Consider the following 13373-nt stretch of genomic DNA (forward strand, 5'->3'; position numbering starts at 1 on the left):
GATTTGATCATATTTTGAGGCAGAATGATTGATAGCTTAGAGAATTAGGATGAAAAGTATCCTAGTCTTGAGTGAGATCAAAGACTCATTTTGACCGAAACATTTATTGTTGGTTCCGTGAAATCCTAAGAGGATCATTTTCATTTCCAAATATGCTGACCCAGAGCTTCTTTGAGCTGCTAACACAAGACTTGCCACAGGAAAAGCAATCATAAGAGCGTTTAAAAAAAAATGAAGCAATTAGTGAACACATTTCACAACGGCCTTTAGGCAGGAATATAAGATTTAAAAAAATGCAACACACTGGGCCTGAGCAATAGCACATCAGGTAGGGTGTTTGCCTTGCACGAGGCAACCTGGGTTCGATCCCCGGCATCCCATATGGTCCCCCCAGGGCTGCTAGGAGTAATTCCTGAGTGCAGAGTCAGGAGTGACCCCTGAGCATCACTGGGTGTCAGCCAAAAACCAAACAAAGAAAAAAAATTGCAACACCACCAAGAACAATAAAACATTGTTGGTATCAATACATCATGCATATAATTTCATATGTATTTACATTTGGAAATACAACCAACCCCACTGGTACTATTAAAATTTAGTCACTTGCTCTTGTTTAAAAGAACGGACAACAGGGGTTGTAGAGATCCCCTGAGAACCACATACGGTACCATAACACTGCTAATGTGGGTCACATGTTCTTGTTTGTTTGTTATTTTGTTTGGAGGCCATGTGCAGTTCCAGTCAGGGCCCATTCCTGGCAGTGCTCAGGGGGCCATATGCAGTGCCAGGGATCGAACCTGTGTAAGGTCTGCCTGTGTAAGCCTTCACCTCTATACTATATGTCCAGCCCCAGTAGTCACTTCTGAGCCCAGAGCTCCTGAGCACTGCTGGGTGTGGACCCCACCCCTCCAAATAAAAGAAAATACAAGAGAGGAAACCAGACAAGTGATTTCTTGTTGTTGTTATTATTATTTTGCTGCAAGAAACTTTATAGCTTCCATTTAGTTTATAACTTAGGAGAGGGGCCAGGGCGGTGTGGACACAGCCTGCTGGCTGCAGGAGAGACTCAATCGGAGGGTACCAGAGGGCTGCCATAGGGTCCCCTCCAAGTCCGGAGGCTGGGGGAGCCCAGGCAGCTGGGATGCCCGTAGAAGGGCTGACCCTGTCTCCCCCAGAGACCCTGCCAGCCCTAGCTGGTGGCTGCACAGGAGGCCCCATCCTCCGGCTGAGTTTCAGCCCCGTAGCCTCAGACCCTCAGGTTCAGCAGGATGGGGAGATGAACCCCAACTTCACAGGAGACAGGGCGGGAGCATCTTCCACTCAATGCGAGCATGAATATTTGCTTTTTTTAGATTCCAGGTTTTGACACAATGAAAAGAATGAGCCAATGAACTTTAAACCGCAGTTCAGAATAAGCGAGTACCTCTACAAATATTAGAATAGCTCGATGGACTGTTCTAAGTGCTGGGCTCTCTAGTAAGAAAGAAATCAGGGGCTGGAATGATAGCACAGCGGGTCGGGCGTTTGCCTTGCACATGCCCAACCCGGGTTCGATTCCCAGCATCCTATATGGTCCTCTGAGCACTGCCAGGAGTAACCCCTGTGCATTGCTGGTTATGACCCAAAAAGCAAAAAAAAAAAAAAAAAAAAGAGAGAGAGAGAGAAAAATCAGTAAGTTCCGGTGAAGAGAATTTCAGATCCTCTGAACTGTGAAGAAGACTATAGGCTCTGAAGGGATTTCCTTCCCAAGCTAGTATGGGAAGGGAAGTTTCTCCAGACGTTGACATTTGACTGAGATCCAGGTCAAGAGGAGGGAGCCCCTTGATTGGTGGGGGGAACATTCCAAGAAGACACGCTAATTGGGACCACCCCGCCTTGAGGAAGCTGAGATGTTGCTCCAGGCCTGTGTGCACTGGAGCTAGCCGGATGAGCAAGAGAGGAGGGCTGAGGACTGGGTGGGCAGATACCATCGTAGATTAGACTCAGGGCTTGGCTGTCCCCCAACATGTACTTGTAAGCCATAAAGCATAATGGTGCGATTAAGCAAGCGCTTATGAAATGAAACCCAGATTCTCATCTGAGGAGGAGACAGGAGGAGAAGGGCAAGGATGGAAGCTCGGACAGAGGTGTTTCTCAAACTTGTTCCCACTTCGGTCCCTCCCCCCGCCACTCGACCCCTTATCCTGTTAGCTGCCACCCTTAATCTCAAGTCCTGGGTCCTCTGAAATATCCCTGGGGGCTCACTGGAAACCAACAGCCCCCCTCACCCTGCCTCCCTGTTGAGAAACAGTGGAGTAGAGGAAAAACAGGTTTTCCTCAACCTGCTTAGGGGTCTAACCCCCAGCCTGGCTTGAATATTAAACCAGGACACATTTAACGCAAAATTAAATTTAATATTTAACATTAAATTAACATTAACATATGATTAACATTCAATCAGGACATATTTAATAGGAGGAAGATAGCCGCCTACTTTAAAAAAAAAACTAAAATTTTGACATATCCGTAAGAACTTTCGGAAAAGAATGAAAAACTGGGCCCTAGAGATCTTATGGTGGGTAAGGCACGCGCCTTGCACAGGTCCTAATTGGGTTTGATTTTGAGCACCACATATGGTCCCCTAAGCACTGCTAGGAGTGATTACTGAGCACAGAGTCAGGAGTCAGCCCTGAGCACTGCTGGATGTGGCCCCCACAAAAAGCAAACAAGGGGCTGGAGCAGTAGCACAGCAGATAGAGTGTTTGCCTTGCACATGGCAACCCAGGTCCGATCCCCGCCATCCCACATAATCCCCCTACACCACCAGAAGTAATTCCTGAGTAAAGAGCCAGGAATAATCCCTGAGCATTGCTGGGTGTACCCAAAAAGAAAAAAGCAAACAAACAAACAAACAAAACTTAAGGCATTGATGAGAGCAGGAAGCTTTTATGCCATGATATTCTACTTTACAGAAATACTTTTTTTGTCAGTCAAATGACAATAACATTTTTTGTTTTATTTATGGATCATACTGGGCTCCATTCTATGGAAATAAATTGGGTCTGTGCTCAGGGGTTGCTCTTGGAGATGTTCGGGGGAACATGTGGTACCATGTAGGCTCACACCCAGGCTTCTGGCATGCAAAGCCTGCACCCAGTCCTTTGAGCCTTCTTCACCACCTCCATTTTGCTTTATGCGTATTTGGTCTTTACCCATAGTTCCTGACTCACAGCTCTCCAAACCCTAGGAATTTTCTAAGTACTGTGTAGAGCCTGGCAAGCTACCTGTGGCATATTCGATATGCCAAAAACAGTAACAAGTCTCACAATGAAGATGTTACTGGTGCCCGCTTGAGCAAATCGATGAACAATGGGATGACAGTGCTACAGTGCTACTGTGCATGATAAAGGTGGCTTTTGTTCGGGTCACAAAAGTGAGTTCTGAAAAACATCTGGGGCTAGGGCTGGTTTCTAGTGAAACCAACATGAATAGAGAATTGAGGTGAGAGGGTCTAAGATGGACTTCCCTTGCAATGGTCCAAACCTTCGTACCATAATGAGGCTCCCTAAAAATCTAAGAGGAGGGGCTTGTGAGTGAACCTGCAAAATTGAGGGAGCTACTCCCCATACTTCACCCTATGTGCCTATTCCCATGAGTGATAGCATTTCTGAGAAATCAATACTCGAGTGAGTAAACGGGCTTCCGAGTTCTGTGTGCCAGCCACAAGTGAAGCAAAACTTCTGGGGAGCCTCTCATCTATTGCTGGTCAGAAAGAAGCACAGACAGTAGTGTGGGCATGTGGTAGGGTATCTAAGGTCTGAATAAAGTCAGGGGAACCCCCATTTAGGAGCCTGTTGGTCAAAAGCCCCTTGCCTGAGGTAAAGTAGACTGAAGTGAAGACAGTCTGGGGAGATTTTTGCCCCTTATCTGTGAAACCTGATGCCATTTCTGGGCAAATAGTGTAGAGTACTGACTTGAATTGAATTGAATTTCTGGAAATCTGTTGGTGCCTGAGCAATGGTCTTTGATGTGGGGAGACCTCCCACACCGAAGTTGCAACTGAGCTGCATGACCTCAAGTATACACCTTCTAGACAGAAGAATAAGAACTGTCGGGGCTGGAGTGATAGCACAGAAGGTAGGGCATTTGCCTTGCACACAGTAGACCTGGGTTGATTCCCAGTATCCAGTATGGTTCCCCGAGCACCGCCAGGAGTAATTCCTGAGTGCATGAACCAGGAATAACCCCTGTGCATCACCGGGTGTGACCCAAAAAGAAAAAATAAAAAAGAACTGTGTCAAGAGTTGACCAGACAGAGGGATTTTGGCTAGGAGTACAGAGTGGTGAAGAAGTAACTAAGTTCCTTGATCAAGGTTTGTGTGTAAAGATTTATCAGCCTGCAATTTCCCCATTTCCGGTGAGAAGATGTCTGTCTTCCTCCTGCTACAAAGGGCATAGGATTTGAGAGCATTAGGATCTGTTTCTGAGGAGAAGGGTGAGGTGAAAAGAGTGACCTTTCACTTCTGTGTTTTCTCAGACTCCTTTAGCTTCAGAATTTCATTATGTCCAAGTACAGGATTTAGGGAGAGTGTGTTTGACAGAAAAGACTGTGAGAAGTTTCCTGACGCTTCAAGAGCAGGTTCCCCAAGGTGGAAGTAGTCAGTCCTGACAACTGTATACACTTGGCAAGATGAGAATTGAGACTAGACTATACACTAGCTTTGATAAAAACGAAAGTGTGAAAGGCCTGAGGGGATGTGGGGGAGAAAATTTAGTAAATTTTTAGAAAATTTTAGGGGTCGGTGTATGGACCTGATTTATGAGTCTGAGAGAAAAGGACAGTGTAGATATGGTCAGAGAAACCTTAGTCAACTCTTTTCAATTGAGTAATAGCCAGTTTACTGTCTTGATTAAAACTCAAAGGGCTGGAGCACCTGCTTTGTATGTGTCTTAATTCCCAGAACCATATGGTCCCATGGCCACTGCCGAAGGTGGCCCCTCCAACAATATTTCAAGGTTCATGAGTGAAAAATGCACTTTGATTCCTCACTGATGGAGTTGAACATTCCTCAAAACATATTGGCCGTTTCCAACCAGTGCTCAGAGGGCCCTGAGTGCTGAGAATTAAACAGTGCATGAAAAGTATCCCCATGAGCCCCTTGAACCATATTTTATTTCTATTTGTGTGTGGTGCCATGAATACAATCCAGGTCTCATGCATGCATGTCAGGTGCTTTACCACTGAGTCGCCTCCTCAGCCCCTGAAACCACATTTTATTTATTTGTTTATTTTTTGCTTTTTGGGTCACACCTGGCAGTGCACAGGGGTTACTCCTGGCTCTGCACTCAGGAATTACACCTGGCGGTGCTCAGGGGACCATATGGGATGCTGGGATTTGAACCTGGGTCAGCTGCATGCAAGGCAAACGCCCTACCCGCTGCGCTATCACTCCAGCTCCTGAAACCATATTTTAAAAGACAGCACAGGGCCAGGGTTATCTCAGAGAAGTGCGGTACCTGCTTTGTATGCATTCATCCTCAAATTCAGTCCTCAGCACCTCAGGACCCGGGAGCAATGCTGACCCGAGCAATAGTCCCATCAGGCCCACACCTATGGGTCAAGTGAAAAATAGCTCTTATTTACATATTAATCGATGAAAATAGGTATATTCTTCATTTTCCCAGTGCACTGCTGGGGAGGCCTCCCATAATTCATAAATAAAAGATAGCTGCATCATATCTGATTCTGAGATTTCTAATAACTGGATTCATTATGGCTAGAATTAGGACTTCTGTTAGGACACTGGCTGCTGGATTGCACCCTACCTAGAGGAGTCACATTTGTAGCTAGAAAGTGACATGATTCTTCCCAGCCACCGGAAGGACCGGAAATGCTAGTGTTGGTTGAAGCTTCAGTTTTGCAAGATGAAAAGTTCTGGGTGTTGGTTACACAAGAGTGCAATGGGAATATACTTAACACTGGTGAATGCCATACTGACAGAAGTTAATACAGTAAAGCTTGTGTTATGTGCATTTTACCACAAGGAAAGAAAATTGTTTTTAACTGATGAAAAAAAGGTATTCCTGAGAACTCACATACTGAGGTCAGAAATGAACATTCCAGATGGTTTCCTCGGTGAGAAAAGAGAAAGGAAGTATGAGATTCCTAGGTGATTAATAGAGAATTCATGTAAGAGGTCTCTTTGGCGGGAGTTTTAGTCGCTCCCGGTAGTGCTCAGGGGTTACTCCTGGCTCTATGCTCAGGAGTGATGCCTGGAGGTGCTTGGAGACCCTATATGGTTCTGGGGTTCAAACTGGGGTGTTATTTGCAGGGCAAATGTCTTAGCATCCTTGTTATCTCTCCAGCCCAGAAAAAGCTTTCTTGATCTCTGGAACCCCCCTCTCAACATTCCCATCTGAAACAAAAATGTTTTCGAAAGTTCGGTGCTCTGCTTCATCTACTTGCCTCCAAAGAATTTAAGTTTGTATGACATTCCTTAGTTCCGCCACCCCCTCCACTATCCTGATAACATTTGATCCTGATCTCATAAAAAAGTTTTTGAGGGGCAGGAGCAATAGCACAGCGGGTAGGGCGTTTGCATTGCACGAGGCCGACCCGGGTTCAAATCCCAGCATCCCATACATATGGTCCCCTGAGCACCGCCAGGAGTAATTCCTGAGTAAAGAGCCAGGAGTAACCCCTGTGCATCACTGGGTGTGACCCAAAAAGCAAAAAAAAAAAAAGTTCTTGAAAATATACAAAGCCCTCCCGAAGTGCCTCCCTAGACTCTGGGGATAGTGGGATTGCAGACTGACTTCATTTCCTATGCTTACTGGACATCAGGTTCTAGTGAGAAGCTTATCACATAATGACCAATGAATCTCAGAGCACAAATCCAAGAGCTAAGGAGAGACTCACACGAGGTCTGAGCTTGAGAGTGGCTGGAGAAGGCTGCCTGGCTGGTTAAGGTTGCCCCTTCCTTACTCTTCCCCTCTCCCCTGAAGATGCATTATCTACTTACCTACCCTCAGTGTCTGCTCTGATCCTATGGCTTTCTGTGACCTCTCAGAGGTTGTGGAACTCCTGAAGTACAGAGTTCTACAGTGCTTCTCTTGGCTGCCTGGTATGTTGATCCCTGGAAGCCAGGTATGACACAAGAAGTCAGACTAAGCTAATACTACCATGTCGGCATGTGGATAGATAGAGGGGCAACACAGACGAGCACCAGCCCTGTCGGTGAAGCTACCTTCGACCTTGTAGCCCAGTCTAGTCACCAGACAAATGCAGCTCAGTCATGGACCCAGTAGACCCCAGAAGTACCCAGCTGAGCTGTGCCTGGATTCCTGCAAGCAAGGGTGTGTTGTGTCACAGGCTGGGGTCATCAGTTAGACAATCATAGCTAACGAGCATTTCGAGGAAATGATCTTTCAAAGAGCAATGACATTTGAGTTCCAGCCCCTAGCTGAAGATTTCTAGAATCAGGCCCTGGCAGTGGTTTTCAAATGATGATTTATAGAACCATTTCCAGTGCTCCTAGGAGAGAGTGAGAGAAGGACAATTTGTGGTGGGATACGGTTGCAAAAGAACAGATAATGTAGTGTTTGTCCAAGCAATGGAGATTTGCTTCCTCTGGACATGTGAATGCAATAACGGCAGAGGGCATGCACGCTATCTGAAAGCAAAAAGATGTGAGGATTGTTCATAGGAAATGAATAAGCATACTCCCGTGCTTTCTCTCTTTTATGGTCCCCAGCCTATCTCTGAATCAGTAAATCATTCTTTCTGGTTTTGCTAATCTGGCTCTCATCCCTTCTGCCAGAATTTCTTGGAGCTGCTCTATGCTAAGCCTTCAAACGCTGAGCTGCAGTGGGGGGATACGTTAGAGCATTAAAAAGAAGCAATTTCCTGGACAATCTGAACGATCTGTGTCGGTGTGTCACCAGCCCCAGGGGAGAGAAGCATTCGCTTGCTCACCAGCAATGGCAAGTTGTGCCTCTCTGTTTTCCTTAAAAGGGAACTTAAAAAGATCAAAGAAGGCAGAGGTCCCTATCTATTAATAATCTTCTCAGTTCACTTCTCAGACACTTACTGTTTTCCAGTATCTTGTTTTCAATATCAAAGCCCACAAAGAAGGAAGGACAGTCCTTTCGTCATGGATGTCAGATCAAAAGCTCAAGAAAATATAAGTGCACTATCTAAGTTTACACCACAAGGGAAGGAGCTGGAAAGCAGGGGCCTCCCAGGAACCCTTCCACCGTTACTCAAACTTCTCTGCTTACCACCCCCTTTTCACCCCTTTTCAGATAAAAAGAAAATCAGTCTCCACCACTCACCCCACCCTCTAAAGTTTACCTTCTTTAAGCAAACAGAAACTCTTCCGTTACTCCACACCCTGGACCCATTCAACAATCCCACCACTCAATATTGCAGCCCTGGCTCTTTCCAGCGCCCCCTGGAGGCAGAGCATCGCCACAACACCCACTTTGGGAGCTATTGTGGCTGAAGGCAGCCTTTCTAGTGGTGGGGTCACATGTTCTTTCAAAGAAAAGATCTTAGATGACTGGATAAAGAAGCTATGGTCCACAGTGGTATATGATACAGATACCAGGAATAATAAAGTCATGAAATTTGCTTATAGATGAATGGACATGGAGAGTATCGTGTTGAGAGAAATGAGTCAGAAGGAGAGGGACGGACAGAATGATCACTCTCATTTGTGAGATATAAAAAAAAAAAAGGAAAATAACATAGTATGAGATCAACACTCAAGGACAGTAGAAACAGGGCCCAGGAGGATTGTTCCATAGTTGAAAGCTTGCCGCAAGTGGGGGTTCGGGTGGAGGGCAGTTAGGATAGAGAAGAGAGCATTATGACAATGAAAGTTGGAAATGAGCACTCTGGACACAAACCGAGTGCCGAAAGTAGGGAAAGGGACTACGCATGATAACCATTCGGTACCTGCATTGCAAACCATAATGCCCAAAAGGAGAGAGAGAGAGGCAGGCAAGACAGAGAGACAGAGACAGAGACAGAGAGACAGAGCGAGAGACAGACAGAGACAGAGACAGAGACAGAGAAAGAACAAAAGTGCCTGCCACAGAGGCAGGCTGTTGCGGGGAGGGGTGGTGGGAGAAAACTGGGGATATTGGTAGTGGGCAATGTACACTAGGCAAGGGGTGGGTGTTGGAACACCATATGACTGAAACCCAATCATGAACAACTTTGTAACTGTGTATATCACGTTGATTCAACAATAACAACAACAACAACAAATAAATAAATAAAATTTAAATTTAAAAGACAGGCGCACACACAATGGGCTGGAGACTCCAGCGGGTGCCCTCTCTTGCTGGTGTCCTGGATTCCGCTGACCTGAGATGCTGAGCTAACTCCCACTTTAGGATTCTGCCAGGATTTCAACTGGGATCATCAACTACAGAGGACAAAAGAGTCGAGCTAATAAACTCTCCGACTCCGCTTCTTGCAGACTGCTTCAGTTTTGAAGGAGAAGGCGTTATTTTTAGAATCCCTTCTTGCTTTTCATCCTGTGCCCTGAATGATTAACTCCTGGTTTCTCCTTTAACTTGAACCCAGGTTTCCTCCCCAGTGGCTCCTGGGGGAAGTGCACTTTCTTCCCAGCCTGCAACCAGAGTTTCAGAATAAATCAATTGCAGTCTGCCTCCAGTCCCCACTCCCTTCCCCTCATCTCTGCCTGTGCCCTCCGCTTCTCTCTTACTAAAATGATTTCTCTTTGGTCTCCAGGATAATTACTTGTCTGGGAAATGGCAACCTCAGGAAAAGAAACCTTAAATAATGTTTCAAATTCAGTGGATCTTGTGATCATTCTAAAGGGCACCTTCACTGCATTTTCCTGCAGACAGATAACAACATTACTCAAGCTATGTCATTGTGTCATTAAAATACAGAGGCTGGGGCTGAGGAGATAGTATAAGGGTAAGGCATGTGCCTTGAACATCACCAACACCCTTTTGGGTCCCTGGCACCTCATATGGTCCTTGAATACTTCCAGGAGTGATCCCTGAGCACAGCCAGTTGTGATCTAAAAATCGAGATAATAATAATAAACAAATGAAAGATAGAGGCTGGCTGAAGGGACAAAGGAAGTTCTCCTTGGGGGGTGGGGTTTACTGAAAACTTTCATGCTCTTCCTTCGAGAGTGCAGAGCTAGCCACTGTTTACTTAGAAACTTAGAAACTGCTTGGAAATGGAATTTCATTCTGTTTTTCTCAATTGTATTTTCTCAATTGTCTCAATAGTCTTTAAAAAAAACTCAGAGGGATTTCTAATTTTCTAATTTTCCTTCACCAAGTTCAAAATTTGTACTCTTTTAGATACATTTATTTATTTATTTAGCTTTTTGGGTGACACCTGGCAATGCTCAGGCGTTACTCCTGGCTTTGCAGTCAGGAAGTACTCCTGGCAGTGCTCCGGGGACCAGGTGGGATGCTGGGAATTGCACCCAGGTCGGTCACATGCACGGCAAATGCCCTACCTGCTGTGCTATTGCTCCAGCCCCCTAGATACATTTATTAAGAGTTTTATTTGGGGACTGTTTGTCCTAAAAGGAAAGAACATGTTCTAGTGAGTAGTGGGAAAGCTCTAAATTATATAATCCTTAATTATATTATTGATTGTTTGTTTTTTTTTTTTAAAGATGTGGCTTTGGGCCCAGGGAGATGGTTAGGTGAGTTGGGCACATATTTTACATGCAGGAGGCCAGGGTTCAATCCCGAGCACAAAACAAAAACAAACCAACAAACTATCTGACTGTGGTGAATTAAAAAAGATTTAAAAATAAAAAGGTTAAGCTGAAATGCAAAATCTGGGTCTGTGAGGTAGGCAGGTGCTGGCCATGAGTGTGGCACTTCATGATTTCCCAAGAACCACTGGAGTAACTGTCAAGTGCTATGCACCGATGGGTGCATCACCCCCCCACACACCCGTATATTAAATGCAAAGCTCATAAGTGATCTGAAATTTTGAATCAGTTTCATCAAATGCCGAACTTGTGTGATAGTTTTTTAAAGTTGCGTAGAACCTGGTAATGATGATTTTTTTTGAGAGGTAAGGATGAAAGTATTTATTAAACATAATTTACCCTTCCTTCTCAAAAGCAGGTTTTAATACAATCTGAATAGCACTGTAGCACTGTCGTCCAGTTGTTCATCGATTTGCTCGAGTGGGCACCAGTAACGTCTCCATTGTGAGACTTGTTGTTACTGGTTTTGGCATATCGAACATGCCACGGGGAGCTTGCCAGGCTCTGCCGTGCGGGCAAGATACTCTTGGTAGCTTGCGGGGCTCTCCGAGAGGGATGGAGGAATTGAACCTGGGTTGGCTGCGTGCAAGGCAAACGCCCTACCTGTTGTGCTATTGCTCCAGCCCTTAGGCCTACAGCACCCGGTATTCCCAGATGGTCTCCCATCCAAAAACTAACCAGGCCCGACCCTGCTTAGCTTCCGATCAGATGAGATCAGGCACGTTCTGGGTGTTATGGCTGTAAACAATCTGAATATGACAGAAAATCTTGCTATTCATTCTTTATAGAGTTCCACATCATCAATCCTCAAAAGAAATTTCTCCTGTTCCTGGAAGTGGCTCATGCAAAGAGTAATTGACATGGAAGGTCTAAGGAACACAAATATGTATGAATATTTTGGGGGGCTGTTGTTTGGATCACACCTAATAGTGATGGGAGGAGCCACTCCTGACTCCATTCCCAGGGACTGTTCCTGGAGGTGTTAGGAATCAAATCAAACTTCATGCATGCAAAGGATACTCTCAAGCCATCTCCCATGCTCCTGAAAGATAAATAAATGGCTTTCAGGCTGATGCACAGATGGGTGAGAGGAGGGAAAGAAGACAGAAGACTCTCTCCGGTGAATCTAACATCCTGCCCCCACCCCCGCCCACCCCAAAGTTCACCTTGTACAATGTTTAAGGCCCCTGCTCCCAGGCTGGCAAAGACCGATGGAGGCATCCGAGGAAGCCATTGGGAAACATGCTAATGAAACACATTCTTAAAGGTCTCACTTGAGACCTTTCTTGATGGGGCAGGGAAGCTGGGGAACTCTTTTATTTTTTTTTCCTTTCTGGGTCACACCCAGCGATGTTCAGGGGTTACTCCTGGCTCTCCACTCAAGAATTACTCCTGGCGATGCTCAGGGATTGAACCCCGGTTGGCCACGTGCAAGGTAAACGCCCTCCTGGCTGGACTATTACTCCAGGCCCCTGGGCGCCTCTTTTATTTGCTCTCTTTCCTACCCAACAATATTATCTTTGGCGACATGTCAGAGGAGATGGAAACAGGCATGACGAATCCACCATCCTAACGTGAGTGAAGAGTGTTGCCATGGTGGGTGGGTGTGGGCTCTTGCCATCTTTCATACCTATATTTTCCCTCCTGAGCTTAAGTGTATCCAAACAAGATTAATTACATACCCCAAACGTCCCTGTCTTTATGCCTCCAGTAATTTCGGCTCTGATGTGCTTGAATGATTCTGTCATTAGCTCCTACTGCACTCAGGATTTGCTCTGGGGTCCTGACAAGGCAGACGCAGAATCGCATGCACTGGCCCTGGCCTCTCTGCGTTCATCACCTCCCCTCGGCCTTCTGACTTCTCCATCAATTGACCTTGACTGTTCCAGGCTCCAGCATACATCCCTGTGCCTCTCACCTCCCTTAGCTTTCCTGACTCGGACACTGAGCTGGCTTATCACGTCCTGCTGATTCCTTTCCTGGTTTCCTTGCTCCCATCAGGCTGGGAACTATTCCCTCACTTGCGGCCCACACCAAGGTACTTGAACACATTGAAATCCTGGTGATTGTTTCTTTGACCAGAATGCAAATCAGTCGTGTTGCAGGGGTCTGTTCTTAGGGTGGAAAAAATTTTGGATTTGGGTTCTTGTGTTTTACAGGTCTTTTTTTTTTTTTTTTTAATTGGAAGCACCGTCATTTCAAACTGCTCATGATAAAGTTCTCTATGCACACACTGTTCCAGTGCCACACCCTTCAAGCTGTTCCAGTGTCACACCGGGAGGGGGGATTGATAAATTGCTGAACCTGAACTGGGTTCTGGTTATGATTCCAACTCACAGTCAGTTCCTTGTGTGCTGTCAATGGGTAAGAACAAAGAATTCTTTTTTAAAAAAAAAAACTTTTTATGAGTGAATCACCATGGGGTACAGTTTCAAACTTAGGAACTTTTCGTGTTTGCATTTCAGTCATACAACGATCATTTACATCCCTCCACCAGTGCCCCTTCTCCTCCACCAACGTTCCCAGTATCCCTCCCACCATCCCACCCCATCCCCCACCACCCCACCCTGCCTCTGCTGGCAGGGCATTCTCTCTCCTTTTGGGTGTTGTGGT

The 13373-nt window shown here is 45.7% G+C and overlaps 1 pseudogene; it reads right to left on the minus strand.

The window, feature by feature from the left end:
• Positions 1-11389: 11389 nt before the first annotated feature.
• On the minus strand, positions 11390-11506 carry LOC129404556 (5S ribosomal RNA; annotated as a pseudogene).
• Positions 11507-13373: the final 1867 nt, after the last annotated feature.

Source organism: Sorex araneus, chromosome 4 (genome assembly GCF_027595985.1).
Source record: "Sorex araneus isolate mSorAra2 chromosome 4, mSorAra2.pri, whole genome shotgun sequence".
NCBI classification, from domain to species: domain Eukaryota; kingdom Metazoa; phylum Chordata; class Mammalia; order Eulipotyphla; family Soricidae; genus Sorex; species Sorex araneus.